This window comes from Halichoerus grypus, chromosome 1, assembly GCF_964656455.1.
Source record: "Halichoerus grypus chromosome 1, mHalGry1.hap1.1, whole genome shotgun sequence".
In the NCBI taxonomy this organism is placed as follows: Eukaryota; Metazoa; Chordata; class Mammalia; order Carnivora; family Phocidae; genus Halichoerus; species Halichoerus grypus.
The window spans coordinates 53,910,946-53,923,772 of NC_135712.1; the positions used below are offsets into that span (position 1 = coordinate 53,910,946).

The 12,827-nt window shown below is 42.8% G+C and overlaps 1 long non-coding RNA gene across 2 annotated transcripts in view; it reads right to left on the reverse strand.

The window, feature by feature from the left end:
• Positions 1–2,714: 2,714 nt before the first annotated feature.
• LOC118520317 (uncharacterized) overlaps positions 2,715–12,827 on the reverse strand; it is a 48,584-nt gene continuing 38,471 nt past the window's right edge. Inside the window, exons 1-3 of one of the 2 annotated variants that reach the window (XR_004909600.2) lie at positions 6,049–6,254; positions 4,405–4,543; positions 2,715–3,240 (exon numbers count right to left, since the gene is read on the reverse strand). This is a non-coding gene — a long non-coding RNA (uncharacterized LOC118520317). Of the gene's footprint in view, positions 3,241–4,404; positions 4,544–6,048; positions 6,255–12,827 lie in introns of those variants that run through there. The other variant, XR_013443210.1, reaches the window with a different exon arrangement.

Here is a 12,827-nt window from a genome sequence, read left to right on the forward strand (position 1 = left end):
TTATTATTCTTAGTGTTCCCTGTTCTTGAATTTGTGAGTGGATATCTTTGGTCAGTTTTGGAAAGTTCTCGGTTATCTCTACAACAATTGCTTTTTTTTAGTCCCCTTCTCCTCTCCTTCTGGGACTTCAATTATACATAATACTGCATTTTTTTTTTTTTTTTTTTTTTACTGTGTACCACATGTCTCTTATATTTTATTCTGTTCTTTTCACTCTTTTCCCCTACTTTTGTGTTTCAGTTTGGGCTTTTTTTTTTTTTAGTAATCTGGTCTTTGAATTAAAAATTCTGTGTTCTACATACTGTTAAACTTATTTAATTAATTCTTCAGCTTAGGTAATATATTATTGTATTTTTTCAGTTCTAGAATACCTGTTTGATTTTTTTTAGCAATTTCAATTCTCTGTTGAAATTCTTAATCTTTTCATTCATTTCCCCTCTATTTTTAAATATAATAATCTTAATTATTTTAAAATCCTTTTCTGCTAATTACCGCATTTGAATTATCTCTGGCTCTGCTTCTATTACTTGATTTTTTTCCTTTTGATTATCAATCACATCTTCCATTCTCTTCTCATGTAGTAATTTTGAATTGTGCTATAGAAATTGGGAACCCAAAAACAAAACAAAAAAGATGCCAGAATGCTCAGATGAAATTCTCTACCATCAAGGGCTCCTGTCTTCCTCTGGTAGGCAGACAGGTAGGGAGTAAGCTGGGTGTGAGTTTGGGCTGCCGCTTTTAGTAAATTTTAGTAAATAAACCTATTCACTTCTGGTTTGTCCCCGTTCTTTGCAAAGGGCATCTTTGGGCTTTTAGTGGGGAGCTTAGAAGCTCCCTGTCTCCTCAGCTTTAACGGTTCTGCTCTTCAGAGGTTTTGAGCCTATGTTATAGACTTCCATTTCACATAGCTTCAGAATCTGGCTAATGGTTTAAAGGAAAGAACTGTTGTGCATTCATTGCAAACCCTTATTTCTAGTGAGACTTTGTCTCCTAGGCACTGCAGACTAGAAAAAAATTTATTCTCTCTTTCTGGTTCAGCCCACATAAGCCTTCCCCACCATCCCAGACCTTAAGGGGAATAAGTCTTGTATTTGGCATTTTTCTGTTTTCTAATCCATTACTCCAGTCCCACACATTCACCAAAAGTTCTACTGTTTTCTCTTTTCCCCCAGTAAGGTCCTGCTTGGCCCAAATCCAGTCTTCAGCCTGTACCCACAATGGGCAAATGCTCCTTGGGAAAGTGAGTATAAGCTCACTGAGGAATTTTAGCTTATCTAATTTCTTTGCCTCCATCACCCTCAGTGTCTTGAATGATGTTTGCAATGTACCTATTTTGTTCCTTCCTGCTACAGGGTGGCTGTTAGCCTGTTGTGACCTTTACATTCTTTCCAAAGTTGAAAGTCCTTCTTAGATGGATGAAGGGTTAGAAATTTTACAGCTGGGAAGAACTTTGGCATTTACCTAGTACAGCTACCTCATTGGACATATAGAAAAATAGATGCTCAGAATGGTAAAGTGATTTATTCAGGGCCCAAAACTAAGGAGGCTAGAAACTAGATCTGAGCAAAGTCTGGAGCTGGGTCTTCTAATCCTAAGTCCAGTATTCAAGAGGACAAGATGGAGAGAAAGAGACAGAAAGAAAGAGAATATAAAATGGAAAGGACTCTACCTGAAAAGGAGAACAATTTTGGAGTCTTTGCTGTAGCAATCCAAGTGATCAGCTCTCAAAAATTCATGTTGGAAAACCTAGCTGAGGTCTTAGTAGTCAATCATAAAATCAAATACATGCTTCTTTCTTTTTTTGCTACCTTGTTGGAAAACAGGATTTAGGATGTAGTGCCCAGTGATAAGGGCCCCTCTACAAAAGGTTACAGATGAGCCTATAATATGGTAATGTGGAAAATAGGAAGGGCTGATATCAAAAAGATGAGAATAGGGGATATGGATACTGATGGAATTTCAGGGTGTTGTAGGTGTGTCGTAGGCCCAGGATTTCTGTGCTCTACAGAGTAACTGAGAAAAAGACTGTGTCCATGTCCTTTGAAAACAAAATGTAAATGTTTCTGTCTTTTTCTATGTAGGCAGAGTTTATCACTATCACTTTCTTCCCTCTCTCATTGTCGAGCTAGGCAAGGTCTGAAAGGCAGGGAAGAGAAAGTGCTGGATTAATGATGAGATAGGGCTCTGGAAGCAAGAGCTCAGAGACTCAACCCTTCCCAAGATGCTCCTCACCCTTCCACCAACACACCAAGCTACTGTGGTCAGTCAGCTCTCACCTCACATACGGGCTAGGAAGAATCATCTGAATTTGCAGAAAGTCAAAATCATGTGATTTTTATGTTTAATCTCTAATATGGTAGTAGTATATTTAAGGTGTGTGGCACTTCGTCCTATTCCTTTTTTAAATTTTTTTTTTGAAGTTTGTTTAAGTAATCTCTACACCAAGCATGGGGCTTGAACTCATGACCCTGAGATCAAAAGTTGGATGCGGTTCCAACTGAGCCAGCCAGACACTGCCATCCTGTCCTTGATCGAAATGTTTTATCTCTATGTTAAGACTAGAAGCGGGCTTGCTAAGCGATTTAATGATGTAAACAAGTAAGAGGGTGGGGTTCAGCGTCAACGGGGAGTAGTACGTTCAAACTTCTTAGAGGAACAAACTGCATTTGATGATATTATCACTTTATTGTCTACATGCAAATGTGTCCTATTTGTAAATGAATCACATCTCTTCATTAGGGAGGGACATCTTATTTATCATCCTTGTAGCAATTTCCATGACATAGAAATCCCCATTTATTTAAGATTATCCACTATTGATAATAGCTAACATTTTTGAGTACTTGGCTATATACCAGGCATTTTCCTAAACAAGGAATGCTTTACGTAAACTGTTGCATTTAATCTTTACAGTGGTTATATGAGGTGGGTACTACTATTACTGTTCTTTTTAACAAATGGGAAACTGAGACTTATCAAGGGTAAGTAACCTGCTCAAGGTCGTACCATAAAGATAGAGTGAGGGTTCAGTCTGATCCAAAAGCCCGTGTGCGAACCATTTTGTACTTAATAGAATGGTCTTTCCATGGTTCCACACTAATTGGTGCAAATCTTTCTTTTTCAGTGATGGTCAACTAGGGCTTTGTTCCCAAACAACTCCATTCCTTCTTTCTGCTCTGCTCAGCCACTTCCCTTAGGAATCCGTCTTCTCTCCCAGTTAATTGTGGTCAAGCAGGTTGCCTAAAACATGAAAAAGGGAAGTGAACAGTTTTTGAAAGCAAGACTGACCTGCTGTCTTCTCTGCAGGCACCCCCTTGCTGGGTTCTAGCACTTCCCTGACTAAGCACATTGCCTAAGGTTCTTCACTTCAGTGTTCCTTATCTGGAAAACGGGAATAAGATTCCCCACCTTGCTGGGTTGCTGGGGGAATGAAGTACTGTGTGTAAAGTGCGGACACAAGACAGTATTTGTCAAATGTGGGTTGCCTTTTCTTTCCTGTTTCTATCATTTCTACATCCTTATGAGAGGGTTATCTCTCCTCAAAGCTAGTACCTTGTCTAGGAGATTTCTTTTTTTTTTTTAATTTTTTTATTAACATATAATGTATTATTTGTTTCAGGGGTACAGGTCTGTGATTCATCAGTCTTACACAATTCACAGTACTCACCATAGCACATACCCTCCCCAATCTCCATCACCCAGCCATGCCATCCCTCCCACCCCCCTCCACTCCAGCAACCCTCAGTTTGTTTCCTGAGATTAAGAGTCTCTTATGGTTTGTCTCCCTCTCTGGTTTCATCTTGTTTCATTTTTCCCTCCCTTCCCCTATGATCCTCTGTCTTGTTTCTCAAATTCCTCATATCAGTGAGATCATATGATACTTGTCTTTCTCTGATTGACTTATTTCGCTTAGCATAATATCCTCTAGTTCCATCCATATCATTGCAAGTGGCAAGATTTCATTTTTTGATGGCTGCATAATATTCCATTGTATATATATACCACATCTTCTTTATCCATTCATCTGTTGATGGACATCTAGGCTCTTTCCATAGTTTGGCTACGGTGGACATTGCTGCTATAAACACTGGGGTGCAGGTGCCCCTTCGGATCACTACATTTGTATCTTTGGGGTAAATACCCAGTAGTACAATTGCTGAGTTGTAGTGTAGCTCTATTTTCAACTTTCTAAGGCACTTCCATACTGTTTTCCAGAGGGGCTGCACCAGCTTGCATTCCCACCAACAGTGTAGGAGGGTTCCCCTTTAGGAGATTTCTGAGCACCGTTGTTGAGATCCAGACTTTGCATGTAACTGGGAGAAGTTTGTAGGATGACTACTGTGAGTCATCCTCCCTCCGCACCCACGCTCCCGCCCCGAAGAGAGAAAGCCCATGATAACACACCCAAGAAGTAGAATTTACGATTCCTTCCCTTCATCTGGAGTCCTCTGAAGTTGAACAGCCCTCTCTGCATGGGGGGCATTTTTCTGCTGTGATAAATTTGTCTTCATGACGAACTCGAGCCACTGACTTCCAAGTGGAGCTGCATGAAAGAGAGACAGAAGGGAAAAGAGGAAAGAACCAGGTTGGTGCCCCGAAGAAGCAGATAGCCCTGAGAAAGACACAATAAAATACCAAGATGGTGCATGGTCCTTCATGGATTTGCAGGGAAGAGAGTGACTTGTGAACTGATTTAGCCAGTGTAATTCCACAGGAATTTGGAGAGACGGCCCATGCACTCAGCCAGCCCAGGGTGGGACTCAAGAGAAATGAGACCTGGTCAAAGGACCTGGCAGTCTTGGTGGCAGTCTTTGGGAGTGGCAGCCCACAGACTGGAGGAAGGACAGCAAGAGACCACTAACAGTCCATGGTGAACTGCATCGCAGCCCAGGACAGGGTTCCACAGGCTGGAGGAAGGACAGCAAGAGACCACTAACGGTCCGCGGTGAACTGCGTCGCAGCCCAGGACAGGGTCCACAGGAAGGCAGTTCCTGTCTTTCGCATGCTGCTGTCTTCCAGGCACGAGAGTAGACGACTGAAATAGAGGATCTCATCTCATCTAATCCTAAAAACCAACCTTTGATGTGAGCCCATTTTGATGGTGAAGAAATTGAAGCACAAAGAGATTAAACCTGCCCAGGATCCCACAACCAAGTGAGCTATAGGATTGCGACGTAGATCCGCCTGCAGACGACAGCCATGCTCTCAGAAGCCTGGAGCCACCTGCTGGCTGTGTGACTAAGCCCTTCTAAATTTCTTGAGCCTCAGTTTCCTTAGGGGCTGGATGGAGATAGTAATGCTCTACTAGAATTGTTTGGGAGTGATGCTTTGCTCAAATCCTTTTCTCTGGCAATAGGTCCCTCACTGTAGTTCCCGATAATTGGTCATTTTTGTACTCTGATCATACTCCAAATGGAGTATGTTCAGACCAGGGTGGACACTGACCCAAGGGAGGGATGGAAATAGAGAATGACAGATGCCAGAACTACCTCAATTTTGTCTGGTCTGTCCTAAAGCCTGATTTGTTCAGTTTTTCCTAGATCTGATGAGACTGTACCTCAACCTTACAGTAATCCCCAACCCTCTTTCTTTCCTGTTTTTTTTTTTTTTGAGCTGAATTGAGCCTCTGTTACCTGCAACCAACAGATAGATCCGTGACCAGAACAAATACTTTCCTCATGGACTTAGTGTGAGGAATCCACGAGATAAGGAAAATTACCAAGGGCAAATGGCTGAGACCATAGCTATTTATCTTAGTGAGTAAAATAGCAATTTGGCCTTTATAATTGGGTCCTAAGATTTTCAGTTTATGGAATGCTTCATTATGTCAAAAGGGGGATTTGCATAAATTTCACTTTTACTCTTCCTGCCAAGAGGAAACAAAGGGGCTGAGGGTCGTGTCAAACTAACGACGCACAGCCCTCAAGTTCTCTGTGTTGGGAGAGAGTGGCTCCAGGCTGGTCATCTGGTAGCCACTTTAATCAGGTTTCCACTGGCTCCAGACTGTACCCTGCAGAATCTTCTAGAAGGCGCCGTAGATAGACTGACCGAATGGCAGACCACCTGACTGGCTGGCTGGCTGGCCGGCCACGCCGCTGTCTCCACTCGGGCGAAGGTCCTGAGAAGGGAGTGTAGCTGAAATCCAACACGCCATCTCACCAAGGAGACTTCTTATTTGATTTGGTTCAATGGCATTGACGGGTCATGTCGTCATATCTGGTCACTGCAGACCTGGACGGCACAGGCACATAAACACAGCCTGAGAATACAAAGTTGCTTCTTTTAAGAAAAAAATAAATTTCACCCTGGACATTTCAAGACTGGGTTATTTAGTATCACAAATGCTTTGCCTTTGGGCAGATGATTCAGGAGGTTTGAAGTGCTGGTCACAAACAGCATACTTTCCTCGGGCGGCGGGTCGTATTTGTCACCAAGTTGCATATTGCTTTATTTATCATGGACCTCAGGGGTCCAGGTCTTCTTTTGTTTTCAGATAATTTCAAAACCTCTTGGATAGAGGCGAAGCCGTGTCAACCTGCTTCTCCCAGACCGCCTCCACACGCACCCCCCATTCTCCCGCTTTCTCTGCAGATGGCATCGAGTCGTTCTCCCCACGCCAGTCAGGCAGCAGAGGAAGCAATGTTTTTTTAGTGAGTTCTCCCCCATGGCTGCTTTATTACTTCACGCGTACCATGTAAATCACCAGGCGGAGGGTGGCCTTTGGGTGAACCTCATTCTGAATCTCAATTGACTGGTGCAAAGATGGCCAGTATATTTTCCTGCTGCTTCTCACGAATCTCACTTTTCTCAGCTACGATCCTTTAAAATAAAGTGCCTTCTGTTTGCATTATTAAGGGTTCCCTCTCCCAACCCCCCTTTTCTGCAATAAAGCAGCACGTCAGTGCTTACTCTCTTTGGGAAAATTTTGGAAAAGGTTCACGGGAGAGGGTCTGGTGCCATATACATACGATGCCGACCTTTAATTCATATGATTTCTCAGAAGAGAATGCTGAATCCTGCTTTGTGGTTGGTGTCCTTTTGCTGCCGATGTCTTCAAAAAAAGAAACTGCACCATAATCTGATATTAGTGGATGACATCGTAGGCAACGCCCAGAAATCTTTTTTTGGAGCAGCCTTCTCCACAGTGGGTGGAGGGGGTTGGGAAGTGGTCCTTTCCCAGTTGCCTGCTCTGTTGCTAGAATCTTGGTGGCATAGGTCAGGTCGGGTCTACCGGGACCAGATATCTACTTACAACTGTCCTGAATGGGTTAATCCGAGATTTTATGAATTCAACATTTAATGTCTACCAAGCCTGTGAATGTTAAATACATGCAAGCGTAACAGTCTCCCTTTTTCCAGTATTTACTGTATGCCAGCATGAATCCTAGCTCATCTTAGCCTCTGAGTAACCCCTGAAGTCATAACAATGGCTACGATTTACGGAGCTCTCACTATGGCCCAGCAGTTATTCCAAGCACCGTCCAGGCACAGATGTATTCATCAACCCTCCCCATAATCCTATGAGGCGGGCACAGTTTTTCAAGCCACGTTGGAAATGCGGAAACTGGGCTACTCAGAGAGGTTAGATAACTTGCTCAAGGTCATACAGTTGGCAGGTGGTGAGGCTGGGATTCCAACCCAGCGGTCTGACCTCGAGTTCCATGTGACAAAGGACAACGGTCTCTGCAAAAGATCCACGGTGAGCCAGCGCAGAGTTCCAGTTCCTTCTGGGACTAAAGGGACGAGCCGCTCCCTCCACTGGGTCAGGACTCCTCTGCTCTCAGATTCGGCTGATTCTTGCTATTTTTGCCACAGGCAGACTGTGCTCTAGTTGGGGCCCTGTGACTACCTGCAGTTTTCTCCAGCTCTGCTCACGTAATTCCTTGGCTTTCCCTTTAAATACAGCCTTTGTCTGTTCATTGCTACTGAGATTGGCTCTTCTGATGCTTCCTGCAATATACCCGCCTCTAATTGCCAAGAAATGCCTCTCTCTGGGATTGTTTACATGTCTCCGTGGCGCTGTCTGCCCCAACGATGCCCTCCATGCCCTGTCTGTGCTCCTCTCCTCGATTAGCATTCTCTGCCGCATGAAGGCACGATGTGAAAAGAGCCCCATTTCTCTGCCTTTGCTAGGAAGACACGTTTTAATATTGGGATTTCAGCTAAAAAGTGCCTGTCCCATTGCGCACCTCTGTGGTACAATGAAATCTCCCCCAGTAATAGCTCAGGAGTGTTCTGATTAATTTTAAGTACTTTATATCCAGGTTACCTAAAAATAGGAGTCCTGCCTTCCATGTTGAGACAGAGCAGTCAAGAGGAATGGACGTGGACTTTGGAGCCAGGCAAACCCAGCTTTGCCTCTCAGGTCCAGCAGGCACCAGCCGTGTGACCTTGACCACTTACTGAAACTCTCTGAGCTTTTTCTTCCAAAAAAAAAAAAAAGAGATAACAACATGTCAGAGAACTTTTTGGGGATCAAAAATAATAATAGAGATCATGTTCCTGGCATAGACCAGTTATGCAATTGTTTTTCTTTTCTTTTGTCACATTTCCTGCCAATATTTCTGCCAATATTTGGCCGTTACACTTAACCTCTCTGGAACTCGTTTTAAAAATGAGGTATCAGGATTAATTGACTGCCAAGACCTCTTCTAGCTCTAAGTGCCTCCTGTGTCAATCTTTGTAAACGTGCTGAGTGGTGAGTTTCCTATGTGATCTCGTGCTGTCTTCTTCACAACCCTTTGAATTAGGTCCCGTTATAATTCACATTTTATAGATGAGGAAACTGAGCCTCAGGCAGAATGAGAAACTGGTCAGGGTTACTTAATGAGCAGTCTGCTAGGAAATGAGGATTTGAACCCAGAGTCTACATACCCAGAGTCTCAGCACCAAACCTATTTCAAGGCTCTGTTGATCCTTGAAAGATGGCCGCTCCTCAATTGCTCTCAAGGCTCGTGAGCATTCAGACCACACACCACCTACACTACAATGTGGTGGGCTATGTCCTGCCCAGCAGGTGTATCGACAGGACCTAAGTCCAGAAAGATAGGGATTTCATTGGAATGATAGGACAGCGCCACACGCAGGACACGAGCAGAGGACAAGGAGTTCCCGAATCGCTGACTGATGGGCCAGATGGCTCGCCTAGCCACCTAACCAACCTGGGCAGATACTATGTATGGTGACCACAGAGACTGACTTGACTGCTGAGTGAAATTCCTGGCGAGCATGTCTGCGTCACTCCTTGGGGAGACCAGGAGTGGCTCTTTCTGGAGCCACCACACTCCCTTATCTAATTTCTGGCCTGTAATATGCTGCGGGTTTAACAACCATCTAACCGAGCTCGTTAGGACTGTGCTTTGAATAAGAGTCAGCATCCTTTCAGGAAGCCTGGGCAGTGGTCCGGGAAGTGTGAGGGCTTGGAAGGTATGGTATTTCTGTGTCATCAGAGAGAAGGAAAAGCCATTCACAGTAATGTGAAGCCTCCCAAATGCTTAAACTAATTTGCATACACAAATATTTCGAAGTTTGTGTCTGCCATACCCACATTGGGCTCCGTTTAAACATTCTGTTCCTTGCTGATCTCAAATGCAGTTTCAAGGAGTAGCCATAGTCAATTTTCCCATGGAAATTGCCTAAAACACCAGGTGCTGACTCCTGGCGATGTTATTGGTGTATCTTTCAGGAGCCCACACTGCCATTATAATGATCCTTTGGTAGAAAGCTAACACCCGCTTTCAGGGCTTTGTTACCTTTTTTAAAAATCTTTTTTTAAATCTGCTGCTGCTATATTGGGTTATAGTTTAGCAACGTTACAGATACACTCTTGTGCTTAGGTGATTCTAATGTGCTATTTTCTTTAACTTATTGAATAAAAACTCACCCATCAGCAGTGTTTCAGATCCAGTTGAATTTTTATTTCACTTTAAAACCTTAACAACCACCAGGAAAATTGTGCAGTAAGACCACAAGTAGCAGCCAACATCTTTCATCAAAGAAACTCAAAAGACTTCCCAAACATTCATTAAACCCCACCACACCATAGACCAGTTGTATGCTGTATTTTTTTCTTTAAAAAAAAAATCAATGCAAGAAAGTAGGTGACAGATGTGCACAGCAGAGGAAAATGAAAGCTTCTTGAGGAAACAAATTCGAGTTTTCAAGTAGCAAGGGCATCCACTCTCTCTTAATAAAATGATATTCTGGTCCCTGATCACATTCAACTGCTCTTCGTACGTATAGAGTTGTTGATCTGATCTTTCTTTCTAGGAGCATTATTCTCTTGGCACGGGCAGAAATGTTTGCTTCTTGCTTTTGTTGCAATCAGACATGGTAAGGCTGTGGCCTACAGGGAAACCTTAACAGTTTCTAAGGTAACAAAGAAGTTGGAAACTTTCCTAGTATCCCACCCCATGTCCTTGGCCCACTAGGAGCTGAAGGATTCTAAGCCAGGTGGAGTCCCTTGCAGTTACCAGGACTTGTGGAATGAGAGTTGGGGCGTAGGCCTGGCTTGAAGTTTTGAGGTCATACAAGGAACTGGGATGCAGGGAAGCATGAATTCAACTTGCCACTCCCATTACCGCTCACCCCCACAATCCCCTCACAAAGAAAGCTAAATTGCTAAGCTTGACATTGCGGTGTCCTTTTCCCAGAAATCCTCTGACTCACCCAAGCAGTAGTACCGCCCTTGAAGTAGATGTTGGCTATGAATTTGCTAGCATTTTTGGTTGTCCTTGAGTCTGGTTTAATTGCTCCAATCCCCATCTCCCCAGACACATCAAATCATGCCTCCTGGTAGCTTATGGTTGCCATGCCTACTGGGTTCAATATCTTGGATATTCTTCTTCCTCAATTATTAGTTTTTGCATCTAGTGCAATATTTTCACCATATAAATGTTAGTTGTTGCTGTTATTATTATTATTATTAGTGTCCTTATAACTATAGTAGTTAAATCAACAATCTTAAAGAACTAGGCACCATATACAACAATAATAATACCTTTCATTTTTAAAATGCTTTCACAACTTGTATCTCATATCTTGGATTCATTTCTTTATTTGCTCGTTTATTCTCTCATTCAGCTAAGAGACTTCTATGGTCTCACTGGGGATAAAACAATAATTAAAATGTGGTTCCTGGTTTCAAGGAGCTGACAGTGCAGAAGGGAGACCAGACATGTAAACAGATGCCAAGGAGACAAGTGCTGTGCTTGAGCTGATCCTCAAATCATCTTATTTACCGACGAGAAAACGAGAGAGGAAGCAAAAGGACCTTCTCAAGGTCACACGGCTCGTTATTTGAAGAATAAAAGCTAAAATGCAGGCTTTCTGGTTATTAAGCCATGGCATTTTTGACAATTCCGCCCTTCAGTTTCTTTTAGGGCAGTGGTTCTCAAAAAGACTGGGCCTCGGTCTCCAAAAGCAAGCAGTATTGGCATTGTCTTGTTAGAAATGCCAATTCTCAGGCTCCACCCAAGACTACTGAATCTGAATTTCTGCAAGTAGTGCCCAGACACCTGTATTTCGGTGAGCTCTCCAGGGGATTCTGATGCACAAAAGTCTGAGAACCACTGCTCTGTGTCAGTGCTTCTCAAATTTCTATGTGCATAGGACTCATCTGGGGATCTTGTTAAAAATGTAGATTTGGATTCGGTAGATCTGGGGAGGGGTTTTTGATTCGGCATTTCTACCAAACTCCCTGGCTATGCTTATGCTGCCATCCTTGCTTGAGGAGCGAGAATATATAGAGAATTAACACCAGCAGAGAGCACTGATTAAGCCCAGCTGATGAGTAATGCTGAGTGTCAAGTGAAATCAATAAAATTATTCCCTGTCATCTAGGTCATCTAGGAACCTAAACACTAGCACAGTGTTCAGATGGATAGACTCCCAGGGCATAAAAGCTAACAAACAACAACTAAAGGTGCGTGTGTTTGCACGTGTGCGTGTGTGAGCGTGCACATTCAGGGTTGTACATGCATCTACACACACAGAAAATGGGCAAATATTTGAAGAGACAATGTTACATAGTAACACTTCTCTTATCGAGAGATCATTTGGGTATAGAGCTATTGTAACCAAACACAATCAAGAACCAGGAGGCCAGAAACATTTCTCCAAGTAGTCAAAATGAATATCACGAAGTCGGTCATTTTTATTGATAATTTGTCCTTTAAATAATTAGAATTTATTTTTTATTTTAGACAAAATCCTAACATAGTCACATTAAAAGCAGATGTGGAAGAGTAAATTGGATAGGCAGGGTCAAGACGCCATAGCCAGGCATTCTGGAGTTAAAGCAGTGCCAACTGGCAAGAGGGAAAAATGTGTGTTTGTGTGTGTGTGTGTATGTGTGTGTGCGTGCGTGTGCATACAAACATCAACTTAGCAGATTGAAACCATTTAATATAGAGGAAACACATGAGTAAACATTAATAAAGAACATTGTATAGAAAGCAGAATGTTATAATCACAGAAACATGCAGCAAATATTAAAATTACAAAATGTTCAAGACATTTGGAAAGCATGTAAAGCATTTTAGATAGTTTTCCCCAAAAAATGGTAGGGTTGCTAGATTTAGCAAGCAAAAATATTTTATTTGGCAATCCAAAAAATGGCTAAAAATAAGAGGGCTTGATAATCTCTGGGAATTTCATTGATATAGGTTGCCAGGTTTTCTGAAATGCCTATTAAGCATTGTTGTAAGGGGAGGTTGTGGGGGGTGACTGATCTATGAGCTGTAGGAGTTGTGTGTTTGGACAAGTAAAGTCTCAGACAGATTTACTCTGGGCCTCTCCATTGGCTAAGAAGGGTGTTACTTGTCAGG